Source organism: Peromyscus maniculatus, chromosome 20 (assembly GCF_049852395.1).
Source record: "Peromyscus maniculatus bairdii isolate BWxNUB_F1_BW_parent chromosome 20, HU_Pman_BW_mat_3.1, whole genome shotgun sequence".
Classification (NCBI taxonomy): domain Eukaryota; kingdom Metazoa; phylum Chordata; class Mammalia; order Rodentia; family Cricetidae; genus Peromyscus; species Peromyscus maniculatus.
Genome location: NC_134871.1, coordinates 28,412,717 through 28,433,651, shown reverse-complemented (window position 1 = coordinate 28,433,651; position 20,935 = coordinate 28,412,717). Strand labels below are relative to the sequence as shown.

General features: G+C 47.6%; 1 protein-coding gene across 3 annotated transcripts in view; it reads left to right on the top strand.

The window, feature by feature from the left end:
* The first annotated feature begins 11,273 nt into the window (after positions 1-11,273).
* Matn2 (matrilin 2) overlaps positions 11,274-20,935 on the top strand; it is a 152,093-nt gene continuing 142,431 nt past the window's right edge. For 2 of the 3 annotated variants that reach the window (XM_076555932.1, XM_076555931.1), the window contains exon 1: positions 11,302-11,437. The gene's annotated coding sequence lies outside the window, so the exon portion shown is untranslated. Of the gene's footprint in view, positions 11,438-20,935 lie in introns of all 3 variants that reach the window. The other variant, XM_076555933.1, reaches the window with a different exon arrangement.

Here is a 20,935-nt window from a genome sequence, read left to right as displayed (position 1 = left end):
CGACCTTGGCTCTGGTGGTTGTGTTCAGCCGCTTTCCCTGCCCTCAGGGCTGCACAGATGCACACAGCTCAGCCATTTTACACAGATTTGCCTTTAATACTTAAATGCTGATGAAATCACATTGGTTGGACTAAGACGAGTGAGGGACCCATAACACCCAGCATTCAATGTCACTAACCTGTCCTTGCACACTTGGGGTATCTAGCAGTGGTGTGTGTGTGATATCTTTGTGTCCGTAGTACTCGACACAATTCACCCTTTTTTTAGAGATGGGGTTTTGCTTTCTAAAAGCTTGGCAGGGAGCTTGCTATGTGGCCTGGGAATGTTGGCCTCCATCTCATGATCTTTGTACCTTTACTTCCTAATGCTGGGGTCACTGGCACGTTCCACCACACTTGGTCACCAAGCACTTTCAATAAGCAGTTACAGTATTACTGTGTTCCAAGATGGGATGTTGGTGCTAATTTTCAACTTGATAGGATTTAGAAACTGGAAGAAGGGCCTTTGGGCATGCTGTGGGGTCTGTCCTGATTACATTGATTACGCTGATTACGTTGATTGAAGTGGGTGGGACCATTCTCTGAGCAGCAAATCCTGGGCCCTGTACAAATAGATTGAGTTGAACATCAGCATAGATTACTTTCTTCTGACCGGACATAACTTGACCAGTTTTCTCAGTTTCCTGCGGCCTTTTTTTGCCAGAGGCCATAGAATATACAGTTAATGACAACTAATATTCAACAGGTCGACCCACCAGATGAAAAACTCTGATGGCGAGGCCCACTAGGCAAATCCGTGGGGTCACTGGCTGTGGACACCGTTTGTTTCTGTGTAGTTTACCCCATGTGCCGCCACAGTTCCTCCCTAAAAAGAACAGCCGTGGGGTTCTTTCCACAGCCCATTGGTGGGGTGTTTTGTATTTTTTGGGCATATATATCTGTGGATGGTCAGTAAGGTGATTTTTTTTCTTAAGCTGTATAATTTTGATGAATAGAAATAATACTAGTATGTTTTTCATAGCTCAGACTGACAGGAAAATAACAGTGTTCTCAGCTACAAAGACAGCTTTTTACACATTTAGCTTATTTAAGACCTCAGAGCAAATTTAAAGCAGACTAGTTGCCCCTGCAAATGAATGCACAAGGACAAATTCCTTAATTCCAAGGTCAGGCAACAAAGCAACTTCAGAAGACGTAACTCCCTGCAGCAATGGACTCTGTATGAACGCCTGACCACTCGAGGTTCAGCCAACTAACTGTTTATTGTTTAGGTCCCGAATTTCGTCACTCAGAATTGCTGAACTACATGCCTCTCGCCCTCACTTTACAGGGAGTCTGGCTGACAGCCAAGCATTGCCATGGTCGCTCACTGGCGGGTCAATGTGACATCCCAAGCCTGAGAGAGGCCTATATCTAGTAGTTACTGAATCCCACGGAGGCTGCGTCAGGAAGCCACAGCTGTATGTCTAATAAGTTTTGCAAATGACCTGTGGTCAAATGGAGAGGCACACCTGCCTGTGGCGTGCGTGTATGTGGGGCTGCTGAAAGGAATATAGGCTGATATGCAGAGGCAGGAAGAGGCCGTTCCTGATGGCTCCCTGTCCTGTGGTCACTGCTTGGGATTCCTTCAGCCTTTTCATCTTCACCTTCAAGTCTTTAATTAAGGTCTCAACTTCAAACTCAGCCTCTCAGAGTTCACAAATGGGGCTGTGCTTGTGGCAGCCCATGCAGGAGCGAATTTTAGGCTACAGGGGAGGAGTAATTTTAACCCATGTCTTGAGTGGTGGTTTGTCCACTTCAGAAACATTTGAACCAGCCGCTTAGGCCGATGGGTCTCACCTCCTGTTCTCTCTCCCTCAAAGACTGCAGCACCTCCCCAGAGGTGTCCACACCCATGTCCTGCCCTCACCTGCAGTCCTCAAGAAGACAAACACTAGCACTCACCTTTCTTGTCTTTTATTTTTTAAAGAAAATGCTCTCTCCAGTATTTGCTTAGTTTTACTTAACCAAACATCATCCCACTTCATTTGTCTGTCCACCCTTAGTAACAGTAGTCCTTAGTAGTAGACAGTCTCCAAGGCTGTTGCCATTAAAGTAGCTTTCTCCATGGAGAAATACTGCATTTGAAATATGAAAAATGAAATACATTTGAGGGGGGAGTCCTGCTGTGCAGACCAAGTTTCACGGTACAGGAAAGCTAATGAGACTGAAAACATTGCCCCCCCCCTTTTTTTAAGGTTTATTTATTTATTATGTATACAGTGTTCTGCTTACAGGTCAGAAGAGGGCACTGGATCTCATTATAGATGGCTGTGAGCCACCATGTGGGTGCTGGGAATTGAACTCAGGACCTCTGGAAGAGCAGCCAGTGCTCTTAACCTCTGAGCCATCTCTCTAGCCCCCCCCCCCTTTTTTTTAATGTGTTGGTTTTTGGAGCCAGTGCGGAAGCTGACATACTGCATTGTCATGCTGCAGGCCCAGGTTCTGGAGGGGAGAAGGCAGATGTCTTTGCCAAGGTCCCGAAGGAGCAGTCCTTGCCAAAGAACTAACAGCATAGGCAAAGCCATTTCAGGGCTCCCTGCCTCCAGCCCTAACAACAACCAAAAATAGTGCCTGTGCTGTGTGAAACGGGTCTTGGCAGCTCCTGTATGTGTTCTGAAAGGGGAGGGGAAAGGAGACATTGCAGGGATATCTCCACACCCATGGAATTCACTGAAAGTGTTTCTGCACAGTGGCCAAGTTCTCTGCTAAATGGCTCATGGTGTTTGGAAGCCAGCCAGATTACACCCGCCTCCCCAGCAGCCCATGCCTGCCTTCTGCAGACTAGAGCACCAAGACAGGAGAGAAGCTGTCGCTTAGCTGCCTCGAACATGCTACATCAGCGTGAAGCTTTGAGCCCTCTAGACCCATGAGAGGACCCCAATCAGCAAGAGCAGCTGCTGCCTTGGGGCTAAGGGTTTGGCTTACAACAGCACAGTGGACTCCCTTGCTTTATCCACCCAGTGCACCCACGCGTTCACAGGAAAGTCATCAGCAGGTATAGTTTTTGTCTCAGCACAGCAATCTTACAGTCACTGAGATCATCAGCTGCGGCAAGGTTCGCTTTGGCTCTTTGGTTTGGGGTTTTCTCCACATTATCATTTGGGCCTGTGGCAAGGCAACACGCTCTGGCATGGCAGAACCCTTCCCTCATGGTGAGGATGTGAGGAGAAAGAGGCTGGAGTCCCACTATCCCTTTCTGGGGCACCTGGTGATCAAAGACCTCCAGCCAGACACCAGCTGGAGTTTGTGTTCTTCAACATTATTTATTAAAAATCAAGTATCTTGGGCATCAGGGAGCATAGCATATTTGTGGATTTTGTTGCATTTGAGATTTTTTGTCTGTTTTTCAAGACAATTTCTCTGTGTAGCCTGCATTTGAAAATTTTATTATGTGTGTAGCCGGAGGGATGGCGCAGAGGTTAAGCACGTGTACTGATCTGGCAGAGGATCTGAGTTCAAGTCCCAGCACCCAGGTCAGGCAACTCACAGCTGCCTGTAACTCCAGCTCCAGGGGATCCTGCACCTCTGGCCTCTTCATGGGTCCAAAATAATGTGCACATACCTCTGCACGTACACGTACACACACACACACACACACACACACACACACACACACAAACACACACGCGTGACCATAGTTAAAAATTAAATCTTTAAAACACAGGCATGCTCGTGGAGATCAGAGAACAACTTTTGGGAATCAATTCTTTTGACCATATGGGTCTAGGGATTGGACTTGGGTGATGATGACAAGGACCGATACCTTCTGAGCCGTCTTGTTGGCCCTGGAATTTAGTAAAATTAAACAGAAAAGCCAATGACTCATTTGTTGGGTCTCACCTTTCGGAAGTCTTCAGAAGCACTATTCTGGGAGGCGTTTGTTCTGTGATATCCATAACATGCCCAGCGTCCCCATCAAAGCACACAGTACGTTCTGGTTATTTTCTTGTCTGTGGTCGCCCAGTTGGGTGTGTGATGCTCATCCTTCTCTCAGTGCCTGGCAAACATCTGGCAAATTGAAGGTCCTCAAAAAGTATTTACTAGAATGAAAATAAACACATGAGAAAAATTAAAGCCAGCTGTAATCCCACCCCCAGTAATCAGCACAGATTCAGCGAGCTTGAATCCCACAGAGAAAAGTTCTCACAGAGGAGCCCACTGCGGGGGTGGTGGTGGGGTGGGGGGTGGGGGTGCGCATCCTATGGAGCATTCTAAGCGAAGGGTCCCTCAGGCAGACCCACCAAAGTCACAGCTGGAGAAATGTCTGCCCTGTGTGTGTTGACCTCTAGAAGAGAATCAAAGGTTACAGGGAAAGAACATCAACCCAGTAACTAAAGAATTGATCTTTGAAAAACGATCAAAGGATTGCTAAGGTTAGAGCCTAGCTAATACTCTGCTTAAATCTGAGATCAAAAAACAAAAACCCAGCCTTACTGTTCCTGTGATCATGCCCCTTTTGTCTGAACTTCATTTGTGCATCTCTGAACGGAAAACTTCTAGATGAGCATTCTTTTCCTTCAGGTTTCCTCCCTTTTCCTGCCACGGTATTATTATAGCAGTAAGTGACCAAATCTAAACCCTGAGACCTTAGGTGTTCAGCACGGAGTTCTGAATAGAACATGCAGCTCAGATACATGTTTACACACTTCCTGGCACTTCAGATTCAAAGTGAAGTCCCGGGAGACTGGTCTAAATAGTGTGCTTTATGAATACCCCATAGGATTCCAAAAGGCGGGTGATGGGAATTTCTTCATGTCAATTCCCTGTGTTCTTGTGCAGATGATCTAGGGTAGAGCATTTGCGCAGTTCACAAGGTCCTGAGTTCAATACCTAGCACTGTTTTGGATCATTGATCTAGTATCCCGAATCCTTGCATTTTGAGGACAACCTCTATTAGACTAAAGAAGTTCCTTTCTATTTCTCCTTTGTGGGGTGTTTGTTTCTTGGGGTGATGGTTTTTGTTAGGTATGCTTTCTGCTTCTGTAGAGAAGATTGTGTGGGCTTTGTCCTTTAGCCTATGGGTATATTACATTATATTTAAACATTGTCCTGGAAAGCTTTCTGCCCCTGTGAAGCAGTATTGCTTGGTACCTCCTCACCTCACTAAGCCTGATCAGGAAGGCTGAGTGAGCGCTTGTAGAAGGTTTGCTGTAAGAACAAACAAACACACACAAAAACTCAACTAACTTGACTGGGGCTGGAGAGAGTCCAGCAGTTAAGAGCACTGGCTGCTCTTACAGAAGACTGGAATTCTGTTGCATCCACATGGTGGCTCAAAACATCTAACTCCAGTTCCAGGAGACCCAACACACCCTCTTCTGGTCTCTGAAGGTACCAGGCATGCATATGGTGTGTGTGTGTGTGTGTGTGTGTGTGTGTGTGTGTGTGTGTGTGTGTGTGTGTACATATATGCAGGCAAAACACTCATGCACATGAAATAAATAAACCTTTTTTTTAAAAAAACAAAAACCCTTTCAACTGTTCCAGAATTTGGTTATTGTATCTTCTTCCATTGCTTCTTGGACACTTCATTATCAATGAAACTGTTCATTTTACTGCACTGCAGATGTTTTTCCCATCTAGTGATGTACGTGTGGCTCTCAGCAGGCTATCACATTATTCTTCCCATTAACTCTTTGTAGTGTTTCTTCTTCTGTTGGACTCTGGTGCTAGCCCTGTCACAGTTGGCTTCCATGGGCAAGTAGGATGTGGGGAAGTTCTCACATCTGCTATTTTGTTATTCTCCTTACTGAGAATAACCACATGACTTCCTCGTCACTGCCTGTCTATACAGACCTCCAGGTCTTTATGGTTGGTACTGGGATTAAAGGTTAGGGTCACCACTTGGCTGTGTCCTTGACTACGCAGAGACTCTGCCTGCCATGTGATTAGATTAAGGGCGGGTGCCACCACCGCCAGACTTCTGCTAAATGGCTTCCTCTTAGCTCTGATCCCCAGGCAATTTTATTTATTAGCATACAAATAAAATCACATTTCAACTCAGTATCTCCTTACTGAGCTTTACCAGTGCTGGGGAGGGAGTGTCTTATAGGACAGGTAGGTGGATATACCCAAGTACCTCACAACCTGATTTTTAGCATCAGGCAGCCAGTGCAGACTCAAGTAATGTGTTTGAGAGAAGATAGGTGTGGCCACTTCATGCCAGTTCTTTGTAGGTTTTAGATGAAAAGACAGCAATCTGTTTCATACTCTTCCTGCGGAGGACCAGAATTTAGTTTCCGGTACCCATGCTGTGGAGCTCAGAGCTATCCATAGCTTCAGCTTCAAGGATCCAATGCCCTCTTCTGGCCTCTGGACACTGCACTCATGCACAAACCCACACTCACATACATACATATAGACATAATTAAAAATTAAAATTCAGTCCTTAAAAACGCCCCAAAACACATTGGAATCCATAGGCTGGGCATATTCAGTTGGCAAAGTGCCTGCCTTGCAAGCATGAGGAACTGAGTCAGAGTCTCAAAACCTACATCAACGACAACAAAAACCAGGCATGGGACATAAGCTTGTATTCCCAGCACTGGGGAAGCAGAAGACAGTGGATCACTGGAACAGGCAGGCCAGTCTAGCCTATGGCAATATTTTATTTGTGCTGAAATGTGATTTTATTTGTATGCTAATAAATAAAGTTGCCTGGGGATCAGAGCTGAGAGGAAGCCATTTAGCAGAAGTCTGGCGGTGGTGGCACATGCCCTTAATCCAATCACATGGCAGACAGAGTCTGCTAGTCAAGGACACAGCCAAGTGGTGACCCTAACCTTTAATCCCAGTACCAACCATAAAGACCTGGAGGTCTGTATAGACAGGCAGTGACGAGGAAGTCATGTGGTTGGGGTTAGAACCAATGAAAAGGTAGAACAGAAAGGCAATAAAGGTCACACAGGAGAAGATTTCTCTCTCAGGGGAGAGACAGCAGCTAAAGGTGGTCTTGGGCTTTGCTACTGCTCTGATCTCTTAGGCTTTAACTATGTATTTGGCTCTGTGTTTCTTATTTACTAAGACCATTTAGAATTTCATCTACACTAGCCTAAGCAGTGAGTCCCCGGTCAATGAGAGACTTTGTCTCAGGAGTTCCAGTCAAGGAGAGACCCTGTCTCAAACACCAAGGCAATCAGCACCTGAGGAATAACACCCAGGGCTGTCGTCTGGCCTCCATGCATAAACACACACACACACACACCAAACACACCAAACAAAATCTAAATTCTCTTCAGAATGTGTTTTGTTTTCTTCAACAAGGTTTTCACTTGTTATGTTATTTTACCTTGATCCTATCATCTTGTCTTTCTAAGGTGGTGGATGTGTTTATTCAGAAATCTTTCACACTGGGTGTGGTTGTACAGGACTTTAATCTCAGCCGAGGGAGAGGAAGGCAGATAGCTATGAGTTTGAGGCTAGTGAGGTTTACATAGTAAGTTCCAGGTCAGCAATATGGAGACACTGTCTAAAAAAAAAAGGAGGGGTGGGTGGAGAGACGGCTCAGCAATTAAGAGCACTGGCTGCTCTTGCAGAGGACCTAGGTTTGATTCCCAGTAACCACATGGTGGCTCACAAACACCCATAACTCCAGTCTCAGGGGATCTAATGTCCTCTTCTGATCTTCAAGGGCACTAGGCATGCATGTGGTGCCAAGTTTCAAACCTGGGACAAGCAGCTGAGATACTTATTTAACATATCAAAGCAGACCTGGCTGCCAGGTTCTCCCAGCATCCCACACTTTACCCCAAACTCTCCAGCCCAGGGGTTGGGCCACCCTCCACCCAGAGGCTCTTCTTTATTTAATTCAGACATTTCCTTTTTGGACCCTTGGCCTCCGAGCTGCTGCACCTGGCCCCCCACTCTCCCCTCTCCCCACATGGCCCAGCTCAGCCCAGTCATGTCCACTCTGGATATCTGAATTTCCCAGGAATCCCTGCCTCTGACTCTGCTCTATAATAAACCTTCTCCTCCATCATACCTCGGAGCAGCCATGTCCTTTCTTTTCCTTTTTCTTTGTTTCATTCACAGGCAACACATACACACAAAAATCTTTTTAAAAAGTGTGCATTTGAGGCCCTCATGAGTTCGAGGCCTGTGTAAAATGACAAGCCCCTGCGATCCCGACAGACCCTGTGCTGGTTTTGCCTTCTATGCTGGGATAAAACACTGATCAAAAGCAGCTTCAGGAGGAAGGGGTTTGCTTGACCTCCATAACCTGGGTCACAGTCCATTGAGGGAAGCCAAGACCGGAATCTGGAGTAGGAGCTGACAAAGGGACCATGCAGGAATGCTAATTACTAGATTTCTCCATGACTTGCTTCTTTTGTTTGTTTTTATTTTTTGAAATAGGGTCTCTCTGTGTAGCCCTGACTGTCCTGGAAATCACTCTGTGTAGACCTGACTGTCCTGGAACTTGCTCTTTGTAGACTTGGCTGGCCTGGAACTCAAAGATCCACCTGCCTCTGCCTCCCAAGTCTGGGACTAAAGGTGCACACCACTGTGCCCCCTCAGCTTGCCTTTGTAAATACAACCCAGGACTACCTGCCCATGGGTGGCACCACCCACAGTAGGCTGGACCCTCCCAAATCAATCATTAATCAAGAAAACTGCCTCCCCCCAGATTTGCCCACAGGCCAGTCTGACGGAGGCATGTTCTTAATTCCCTCTTCCCAGATGACTCCAGCTTGTATTGAGTTGACAAACACTAACCAGCAGAGACGGAGAAGACCAGTGCATCTGTGGCACAGCTACCAAGGTCTGACCAGTCATCCCACGAGCTCTGGACACGACGTTCTTGTTTGTTTATGTGGGTGCCCACATGAGCTAGAACCCTTAGCCCATGCTTCTTCTGAGTAAGGTTTTCTGCACATCTACAGCAGAACCTCAGGTAGAAAAGGTAGATTTGGGCCTTTCTTCCAACAGCCCTTCTCATCAATCTCCATTTACCCCCTTGCCCTGCACTAAGGTACCAGAGGTGAACCATTGCTCCGACTGTAGTTCAGGACACTGAACGTTCATCTGATTCACTGTGTGTATGTATGTATGCATGTATGTATGTGTGTGTGCGTGTATGTATGCATGTATGTATGTGTGCATGTATGCATGTGGGCATGTATTACATATGCATGTATGTATGTGTGCATGTATGCATGTGGGCATGTATTGCGTATGCATGTATGTATGTGTGCATGTATGTATGTGTGTGTGCGTGTATGTATGCATGTATGTATGTGTGCATGTATGTATGTATGTGTGTATGTATGTGCATGTATGTATGCATGTGTGTATGTGTGCATGTATGTATGTGGGCATGTATGCATGTGGGCATGTATGTACGTATGCATGTATGTATATGTGCATGTATGTATATGTGCATGTATGTATGTGTGCATGTGTGTACATATGCATGTATGTATGTACGCATGTGTGTATGCACTTATGATGATTTGCAGACCTGAAGAGCACCCCACCAGGTAAAACCACTCATCAGACCCCTTTGCCTTGCTTGCCCTCAGTCCTGCTCCACCCAAGGATTTCCTGTTCTGAAGAATCTCCATGAACTCCCTGGAGCGTGGGAACACCCATTTTAGCTGGCACAAACCAGATAATGGGGGTCATTATTAAATCAGAGCCTCCTTAAAAACTGGAAGGATTTCCAGATAACTGTTGTTTCCCTGGTAAATGACTGGATCCCACTGGTGTCTTGGAATAGAGATGCACATTTTAAATATAAGTTTCCATAATTTGTAGCTGAGATTTCCCAACCCCTCGAGGGTTTCACTGGCTCTAACTCAGGAAGAATTTTCTTCTGTAGGATCCAAGACCAAACATTTCCTGAAGATTTTACTCTATTTTCTGACTTCCATCTTTTTCCTCCCAAAGACAAAACCCAAAAAAACAAACACACAAACAGAAAAATTATTTCTGACCTGTGCAGGCTGCCCACAGCAGCCTGTGGACCTAAGGTTCAGGTGAGGAACGCAGGGTGGTGAGTCCCTGCTTATTTCTTGGCAGTGTGTTAACCCTTTGTTTATGTTTTTGACTGCCTCACTAAGGCATCCTAGCAGGCCTGGAATCACCATGTAGACCACACTGCCCTCATACTCACAGAGATCCATTTGCCTTTATCTCCTGGGTGCTGGGACTAAAGGTGTGCACCACCACCACCACTGCCCATGGCTGAGACTTGACTCACCCCTGGAGCTTTGAGAAGGAATAGGTCTTGCACATGACGTTTATTTGTATTCTAGAGAACACCTTTTATCGAATAGGAATTGATGGGTATTTACAAAACATAGGCAGCCCCAAAACACGGACACATCCAGAAGACTTGAAAGTGGTTAGTTCTGTTCTCCCTGATGGTTTGGTAAAACCCGGATTGGGTGTATTGGCTTAGCGGTTGGCCGATAGATTCGCGTTTTCATTGGGAGATGTTCGGGTCTACTGTAGATTCCTGTCATCCCAGATGTGGTAGAGTCGGGGAGTCAGCTCGGTTCCCTGCTACTGACCAGGCCTGCTTTCTCTGTCCTTCCAAGGAGGGCCACTCTCTTAGGTAAGGTTTCCCTCGCTTAACAAAGTTACAGAAGTCTTGCCCATAATTTAAGTCTTGTCTGAACTAGACTCTGCTCCTTCAGGGGAGGAATTTCGATTCTTCATCTTGGCACCCTAATCTCCTTCCCCACCCCAGGGGCTGGTCCAAGGCCAGAGGATACTGTTAATATGAATTGGCGCTGGTGGGGCGGTCCTAGACTGCCAAGACTGCTCCTGGCGCTTGTCGCCAGTCACCGTCAATTCTCACCACTTCTTTCTTCATCGTCGTGGTCGATGGATGCCTCCTGCGGAAAATAATCCCCAGTTCGGGTTCTAGTACTCCTGCTATGTCTCCTGTTACCAGGACCCCCTTCCGCCCGCCCGACAAGCTCCCAAAGCCTCCAGTTGCTCCTAGCTCTGGAGACCTATCCATCCCACTCGGGCTGAGGGCGCACAGGGAGAATGAGGTTGGCAGCAGGCAGGGAGCGCGGCCACGGTCCCGGGCTGGGGGCTGTCTGCAGGGTGGGGCAGCCCTGGCCGCCGCCTCTCCCCGCCTTCCCATCCCCAAAGAGGACACCCCTCCTTCCGCCCGCCCGCTCCCCACCCTCGCGCGGTACCGCCTCCCCGCGCCGCCCTCGCCCAGAGCCTCGCAGGCAGCCAGCGAGCGCGGGGAGCGCTCTGGGATGGGACTTGAAGGCGGCGGCTCAGGACACGGCGTTGGCGCGGACTTCTTCGTCGCGTCCCGGGAGCGGTGCTCCAGGAGCGCTGCGGTCCTCGGCGGGGCGAGGCGGCGGACGACGGAGACAGATCCGCGCGGCTGCGCCCCTGCCTCGCTTCCCCGGTACCCGCGGCGGTGGCTGCAGGTGAGCGCGGCGCGCTGCCCCGGCACGGACAGACCGACTCACTGACCGACAGACGTACGCGACGCAATCGGGGAGCCACTGTCCACTGGGCAGGGTGGGAAGGGTGGTGGCGCTGCCGGGTCTCCTCGGCCGGGAGAAGTCCTGCCACGCCGGGCCAGGCGCAGGACGCACGGCGCCGCAGCGGTCCCCGAGTGCCCCGCGGGGGCGCTGTACCCCGCCGCAGGGAAACCCAGACCCGCTCCACACTGACTAGGGAATGGGGACTTGTTGAGCGGTTTTGTAGTGACAGTCCTATCTACCAGGTAGAAAATAATTCGGTTTCCCCTGTAGACTGGTATCTCAAGGCCAGGGTTGTCTGGATTTCCTTTGCGTTCTCTGTAACTGCTCCGACTCCCTTGTATTGCGGAAGAAGTATAGGAAGAGGGTGTTTTGTGGTAGTTGCTGGAAACCTGGAGGACAGTTTGGGGAGAGGACAGAAAAATATGGAGACAATTCCTTGGTGTGGTCTCCAGGAATAGGTAGGTGTACTGGGAGGTACTCAGCTCTGGGACATGCTTCCACTCAATTATGAGTCAACAGTGATAACTATGGCTCTCCCACAATGCATCTGCAGAGCACTTCCCTTTAGCCTTTGAGGAATTGTCAAGGAAGAGGCGACCAAGCCAGGGTGAAGAACAGATGGTTGGCAACCAGTTGGCCTCATTCAAATTCCAGCTGCTAAGTTTACAAGCTGGAGTACTTGGAGATAACAATAACTGTTCCTCAGTTTCCACATCCATCTGGTGGGGATTATAATGCCTACAGGATTAAATAAGATTAGACAGAAATCCAGAGAATAGTTCTAGAAGTCTCCTACGGCTAACAAGCTCTGCCACCCACCTTTCTGGAAAAAGGAGTGAGTCCGTGTGAACACTGAATTCACTACCACCACCACCACCACCACCACCACCTCCACCACCCCATTCTAGGGAAAAGCCTCTTGAGGATGCACTAGGATGGCAGGTCGTCTGTATGTGTTAATGGAGTTTTTGCGCCGTCCATTCCCACGCCATCCCCCTGCCTGTCAAAGGGGTAGTTTCACAAAGCCGGTCAAGATGCCAAGGTGGGTTTGTGGCCTTGAAGGTTTCCTCTACGCCTGGGAAGTTTGTTCTGTTAGAAACCCCACTGAAGGCTAATGCCTGCAGGTTTTCATTTTCTGTTTCCTGCTGTTCCTACTTTTACTTCAGTTGATAGAATTCAGCCTCAGGCCCCTAAACCACCAGCCAACTCTTTTCTATAAACCAGGGTTCTGCAGGCCCTGGCTTGGGAGTCCAGACCCAGGCAATCAGTAGCCACTAGTCCTGAGGTTCGTTGCTGGAGGTGTCATAGCATAATTAAAATCTGAGACACCCTTGGACAATTGGCAAGCCCTAAACTCCTACTAGCTAAGACATCTCTGACAGCAGAAGGCTAGGTGAAGGCTGGGCACGGTGGTCCATGCCAATAATGCCAGCACTCAAAATGTAGAGAGGCCAGAGGATCAGAAGTTCAAGTCCAAAGCCAACCTGAACTACATGAGACCCTTCCAGAAGAAGAAGAGGAGGAGGAGGAAGAGGAGGAGGAGGAGAGGAAGAAGAAGAAAATTGAAGTAAGGCTCAAGATTTCAGGAAAAGCAAAGAGATGTTGTTTTTTTGAAAGACAGGAAAGGCGTGTTGGGGATTTAGCTCAGTGGTAGAGCGCTTGCCTAGCAAGTGCAAGGCCCTGGGTTCAGTCCTCAGCTCTGAAAAAAAAAAAAAATGAAAGACAGGAAAGGAATATGAACAACTGGAGAGTCTGGAAAAAAATCAGTTTGCCTAGAAGCAGTTCTCATCGGTAACCAAGAGAAGGCACAGAGATGTGGGGGTGGGGAAGGAGAGAGAAGGCGTAGATTCGGGGAAAGCTGGCTGGGTGAGCAGTGGCTGGGGAGGGGCTGGGCTTGGTAGAGCTCCATGGAGAGGTGAGAACAGCCAGGGCGGCAAGGGCCCTTCCAGGAGCTCCCCTGGACTTGGCTTGCTGGTTCTGTACCATGCTCAGCCTCCTTCCCTGGGAGTCCCAGTTCTCTGGGGGAAGCTAAACAGGACTCCCTTCCCTGTTTAAAATGAACCTGGGGGTAATGCACAAGACTGTGGGGATGCCTGATACCCCAGAGAGTGGGGCACATACTGTTGCTAGGACACAGTGCAGGATGCTCTTCCAAGAGTCTGGGAGCCCTTGGAGCTCCAGCCTATGAGGTCACCTTTCAGTTCTGCAGTACAGTTCAGCAGCCAGACAGTCACCACAGCCTGGAGGTGACTTAGTGGCGGGACTGGACGGAGCCCTCAGCCAGTGTCAGTAGTGAAGTGACAGTGACCTGGCAGATGAGGGGAACAGCTCAAAGCTCTGTTCTTGACATCTGAAGGGCCCGAGTTCCAGTCCCAGCTTCCCACACCTCTAAGGACTTTAAAAGTGACTTGGGCCCCATGCCTGAGTTTCCTCATCTGCAAACCAGGAAAACTGACCTACGTAGCACACGTGGAGCGCTTGATGCAGTGGCCGGCTCTGGGGAGTGGTTGGTGCTCACTGTCTATACTTTCCACTACCTTGGGCTCAGTCAGATCACTCAGCTAACAGGTGAGACACTGTCATAGGTCATGTCATAGGTTCTGAGGATCAAATGTAGTTCATGTGAATTTGTCCAGTACTCCAGGTTGCTCAGTGAGTTGGTTGAAACTAAAAAATTTCACAAATAGCTGTACATAAAAATCAGCAACTAAGCAGACCCGAAGTTCTAAGAGCACGGACAGAGAAGCCACTGTCTACTGTGGATGTGCCACCGGAATGCGCATTGCCACTTAAAGTTGCTGTAAGAGTTCCCCAGGGCTGCTACAAGTCACCACAAATGTAATGGCTTCACACCAACTCACTGACTTGCAGCCCCAGAGCTCAGCAGGTGAAGGGCCTCAAAGGGGCTGATGGAAAGGTCAGCGGGCACGTTCTTTCTGTTGGCTCCAGGGAAACTGGATCCCCATGTTTTCTGACGTCTAACCCTGTCTCAGGTTTTGGCTCCTAGACCCTCCTTCCATTTTCCAAGGCAGGAACAGCATCTTCCAGTCTCTGTCCGGTTTCCCTCTGTCTGTAGCTCTCCTCCCCTATTGGTTTAACCCCCTCCCTGCCCTCCCTTCTCATTGCCCTTCTGCCGTTACTGTTTCTCAGACTCTTGTAGTTCCCCTGAGCCCGTGAGGAAAATGAAGACTCGCTTTACCATCTCAAAACCTTGAATCATCAGTTCCAGCTAAGTCCCTTTTTGAGCCCCGGGCTTCTTAAACTCAGACTAGAAGTTGCTACTTCTGTCTCTTTTTGTACGCTCTCTATTTTTTGACCAACCACAACTTCTGTTTTGTTGTGTTGTGTTTTGTTTTGTCTTGTTTTTCGAGACAGTTTCCCTGTGTAGCTCTGGCTGACCTGGAACTCACTCTGTAGACCAGGTTGGCCTCGAACTCACAGAGATCCACCTGCCTCTGCCTCCCAAGTACTGGATTAAAGGCGTGCCCCACCACCGTCTGGCTTTTTTGTGTATGTGTGTGTTGTTGTTTTGTTTCTGCCACAACTTTTGGTCCTGGATCCTTAAGACAGGCTGTTTCCCCAACAACAGCATTAGGTGACTTCTTCAGTCTAGAAATTTCCAGCACCTAGTCCTCCTCCATTTCCAGTGAAATACCAAGAATGCCTCCAGACACAGGGCAAACTTTCTGCTAAGAAAATTCCCAGCAAGTGGTCTTCAGTTCCCTGAATTCCCTAATGCATCTGTATCAGGTTTTTAATGTAAAAAGTCACTGGAAGTTCAATGGCTCAGACAACACACATTTACTAGCTTATTGTTATGGAGGTCTGGATTCCAAATGATTCTTATTGGGTAAAATCCAGGGTTCTCAGGACTGGAGCCTCCTGCATTTCCTTCCCTCAATGCTTCCAGAGACTTCCTGCATCACTCGGTCTATCGTCTGTGAACATCACCTACCATGTCGGGTTCTCTCTTCTACTGCTGTTGAGGACCCTGTGATTATGTTAGGGTTACTTGAAGAGTCCAGGATTATCTCTCTGTTTTGTTTTTAAACGTTTATGTATTGTTATTTTATGTCTATGAGCATTTGCCTTCACAAGCATCACATGCATGCCTGGTGTCTTAATAGGTCAGAATCCTCTGAGTCTGGAGTTACAGATGGCTGTGAGCTGCTGTGTGGGTGTTGGGAACTGAGCCTGGATCCTCAGCAAGAGCTCTTAACCACTTAGCACTTGTGTTATTTTTTATTTTGTTAAGACAGGGTCTCACTGTGTAGTTCAGGCTGGCATTGAGCTCATGATTCTCCTAACAGCCTCCTGAGTGAAGAAGACGTTACTGGAGTGTGTTCTACCACATCTGGCATGTTTGTTTTCAAGATTTTTAAAGGTCATCTAATTACTCATCTTGATTCCTGTCCTTAATATCCTTTATGGCAGGGACAGACAGACACCTTTAGAAAGGTGTTACTCTTCCCACACAGAGCTTGAGAGTGCGCTCAGAGAGGCCAGCGGTGCAGCTCTGTTCTCCTAATCATTCCCCTTTAGAAGATGCACAATGGAGAGGACCCTGTGAAGCATTCTTCAAACTTCCTGCTTCTTCGGGCAGTGATGGTGCACACCTTTATTCTGTTGATAAATCAGGTTGTTGTTTACACACGTGTTCACATCCAGCAGCAACCTTGAATTGTGTACTTTTTATCTGTACACATCATGAAACGTTTATTTCTAAAAACCAATCTTTGAGCGAGGCAGTGGTGGCATACACCTTTAATCCCAGCACTCTGGAAGCAGAGGCAGGCAGATCTCTGTGAATTCAAGGCCAGCCTGGTCTACAGAGTGAGTTCCAGGACAGCCAGAGCTACACAGAGAAACCCTGTCTCACAAAAACAAAAAACACAAAACAAACGAACAAAAAACGTAATATTTGTTGACCCAGGTACCTTCAGAGGGTAGGCAATAATTCCCTTGGACTCAACAGGGATCTTCTGGGATACAGACCTGGCAAGTGGCTACATTGTTCACTGAGCAAAACTCTTGATCTGTGCTGTGTCTGTGTTTTTATACACTTATTTATTCTCCACTCATTTATCTTTTGATGCTGGGGGTTGAAGTTGTAGATACAGTTCAGTTGGCAGAGCACTTGCCTAGCATGTTGTGAGATTCTCAGTTCAGTCCCCAGCACCACAATGAATAAATAGACAGACAGACAGACAGACAGACACTGGGAACTGGAACCAGCTCCTTGCACATGCTAGGCAAGAGCTCCCCTGTGGGGCTACAACCCCAGATAAGCATCCAGTGCTAACAAAGCTCTGTTCTCAGAGCCTGTCATAAACCAGAGCCCAGAATTGAAACAGGGTTTCCCTGTGTAGCCCTGGCTGTCCTGGAACTCACTCTGTAGACCAGGCTGGCCTTGAATTCACAGAGATCTGCCTGCCTCTGCTTCTAGAGTGCTGGGATTAAAGGTGTGTGCCACCACTGCCTCACTCAAAGATTCGTTTTTAGAAGTAAACGTTTCATGATGTGTACACATAAAAAGTACACAAATCAAGGCTGCTGCTGGATGTGAACATGTGTGTAAACAACAACCTGATTTATCAACAGAATAATCCCAGCACCCAGACCCCTTCGTACCCACTTTTGTGTGCTAACCCTCCCATGTAGCTATCATACTGATTGATATCTAGGACTGTAGATTAGTTCTATATTTTATCTTGTTCATTATTAAATTAATAATTTATCATGCATGTTGTATATCATGTTATAAACAAAGCAGTGAATCATTCCTGCCTCCACAGAATATCTCACCATGTTACAGTTTACCTGCTCAGCTGTTAAGGGCTGTTCAAGTTGTTTCCATTCACATTTTATTTTGAAAGGGTTATAACCTACCAATTACCTTAGTTGTCATAAACTCCATTCCAGCAGAAATGAAGACACTGTGTGGAGGTATGGGTGTGGAGGTATGCAATGAGGGTTAATGCTGAAGCATGCGCACATGCTGGTGGTGTCCTTGGGGGAGTTGCTACAGTATGCTAACAGAGCCAGGTTATTGGGCTTTAAATGCTGAGTAGAGCAGTCTAGATTTGATTCTCTGGGATGCGAGAGCCACTTTTGCTGTGTAAGAGTGTGGTAAACATGGTACTGTATCGGCAAGATGGAGGTTAGCGCCCCTGCCTGTGGGGGCAGTGGGACAGACTTGGAAACAATCCATTCATTAGGATTAGGCTCAGCTGCAAGTTGCAGAAAAGGCCAAAATAGCAGGTATTGGTAGGTTTTTTTTTTTCCTGTTGTTGTTTTGAGTTTTTTCTCTTTTTTTGGTTTTTCAAAACAGGGTTTCTCTGTGTAGCTTTGGTGCCTGTCCTGGATCTCACTCTGTAGACCAGGTTGGCCTCGAACTCACAGAGATCCGCCTGGCTCTGCCTCCTGAGTGCTGGGATTAAAGGCATGTGCCACCACCGCCTGGCGAGTTTTTTCAAGACAGGGTTTCTTTGTGTCTTGGCTGTCCTGGAACTCCATCTATAGACCAGGCTGGCCTTGAACTCATGGCCTCTGCCTCCTGAGTACTGGGATTAAAGGCTTGTGCCATCACCGCTCGGCTAAAATAGCAGTCATTTAAAGAGGGAGATTACTTCTGTCTTGGGTTCAAGAAATCTGGGGCTGGGAGTTCCAAGCAGTTGTGGCATTGGGGACCTACCCTCCTTATTCCTTTTACTGGGCATGACTTGCAATTCTGTGGAGCCTTATGGTTCAAGATAGTTGTTCAGTCCCCAGTGAGGATGCTCTCATTCAGGAGCTGAGAAAGACTGAACTAGGAAGCTCATCATGCTCTTCCCAGTGATAAGCACGCCTTTCAGAGATCGCAGGTGTGAGGTGCAGAATCAGGGCCACCGTTCCCGCGTGTCCTGTGTCACTGGAAAGTGAGGGTTGTGCGGTGAGAGAAGTGGGGTGACCGGCAGTGTCTGCCGAGGCCTCTGCAGCTTTGGTGTGGCGGCTGCTCAGACCTAGGGTTGTGACTGTGGGGATGGACGGGACGAAGTCTGCAGGAGACAAACTGCGACAGACTCAGTGTGGGATCCAGGAGGGGAGATGGCGGCGGCGCTACCATGTGCGGCACAATGCGGTGATGGGCTTCCCAGCGGGTGATCGCTGGCAAGAGAAGGAGTCGACTTACATGTGAGTCCTTGAAGGGAGTTTTGGCAGCTATTTTAAGCCAAGTATTGTTCAGGGGAGGCGTGTTCGTCAAAAATGACCCCAACTGTGGTTGTTTTGAGTGCTTACAGAAATCAGCTGAGTGAAAAACGTGCCAGAGATTTCCACTTAGAATTCAGTAATGAGCCGGGCAGTGGTAGCACAAGCCTTTAATCCCAGCACTCGGGAGGCAGAGCCAGGCGCATCTCTGTGAGTTCGAGGCCAGCCTGGGCTACACAGTGAGATCCAGGAAAGGCTCCAAAGTTACACAGAGAAACAAAAAGAATTCGGTAATCAGTCTTGAGTGTGCAACATCAAGATGACAGGAGTAATCAGTGCTTTGTATTGTAAAAGTTATTTAAGTGTGTGTGCGTGTGCGTGTGCGTGTGCGTGTCTGCCTATGGGCAACCCAGAAGAAGAGATCCGATTCCCTGGAGCTGAAGTTACAGGAGCTGTCAGAATAAGTTCTAGGAACTAAACTTCGGTCCTCTGGAAAAGCAGCAAGTGCTCTTAACTCCTGGGCTTTCTCTCAGCTCCTCATGGATGATTTTAAAAGAGCAACACAACGTGTAGCTAAGTTGTCTAGAGTTTGAATTCAGAACACACTGAAAATCTAACTGCCTTTATGGTCTGTAAATTAGGAATGTTGGCCTGGGATAAAATCTCTAGTGACATATAATATACGGATTTAAAACTGGCTGTGTCCCAAACAACCCAAAAGTGGGGATGCTGAGAGCCCCAGACGGGTCTTCAGTGTTGGTACGTCATCTGTGTTAGAGAGGCAAGTAGCATTCGAAACATTGTTCATGAAACAGAACTTTGTTTCATAGAATTTTTTTGTCAGCTGGGCGGTGGTGGCGCACACCTTTAATCCCAGCACTCAGAAGGCAGAGCCAGGCGGATCTCTGAGTTTGAGGCCAGCCTGGGCTACAGAGTTCCAGGACAGCCATTACACTAAAACAAACAGGAATATTTTTCATCAAAAAGCACTATTTTACAATTTAAAATGTTTTCAATGCGAATCTGTGACAACTGACACATTATAAGAGTTTTGATAGTTCATCTTTTTTTTTTTTAAAAGAAAAAGCATATATTTAGATTGGCCAATAAACTGCATGTGAGTAAAGCGATTGGACTGAAGGGCAGACTGTGTGACCAACAGGCCACACTACAGCTTCCACAAGATCCTTCTTCCTCTTTTAAAAAATTTCTTTTGTTTTGTTTTGTTTCTTTTGTTTGGTTTTTCTTTTAAATTTGGTTTTGGTTTGAGGGGCAGGAGTTGCAAGGGCAGAGGGCAGATTCCAGGAGACAGGCAAGTAAGTAGGATAGAATGCATGGTGTGAAGTCCACAGAGAATCAATAAAAGTAAAAATAAGATTGTTTAAGAAAGAGAGAAGTTGCATGTGAGCGGCTGAAGAGATGGCTCAGGGGTTGAGAGAACTTGTTCCTGCAGAAGAGTTCCGGGGCCAGCACCCATGTGGTGGCACACAACCACTCGTAACTCTAGTTCCAGGGCATCTGATGCCCTCTACTGACGTCTGCGGGCACTGCATACATATGATGCACACACATACACGGGAGCAAAACATTCACACACATAAAATACAATAAATAAATCCATGTTTTAAATTTTTATTTTAAAATGAAATTGCAATGCCGTTAGGAAATTTCCTGCCGTTAGGAGAATGAGAACCTTCTATTGGGGTTGCCTGCATTCGGGCAAATGTCATGAGTAACGACGTGGGCTTGAGCAGCCAGTTTGCTTTGACATTTATTGATCTTTTATTGACTAGGCATTTGTCCAACACACTGATTATCCACAAACTTATTTACAAAATCTGGAACCCAGCATGTGGGGGACACAGGCAACAGGTGTCATCCCAAACGGTAGCTCACGTCTAGGCAGGAAGCAATTCTGGTAGCAAGACTAAATCAAGTGCTGACAGACAAGCCCGTCTGTGATATGTGGAAGCCTTGGTGACCCATGAGTCAATCATGGAGGGCTGATGCCATCTTGATCGATATAGAATGTAGGCAATATAGAGTGTGGGCATCGGAGGCCATGGAACCAGTGTGGGCAAAGGCACCCCTGTGAAAGGATCTGAGTACTTCAGACTCCAGTTGGGAGCTTAGGGGAAGTGTGGGGACATCCATGGCCTGCGCTCAGTCATGGACACATGTGAATGTAACATTTGTTCAGCGAGGCCACCGACAGACCTCAAACAGGCGAAGGAGCTGCAGAGAGGGCAT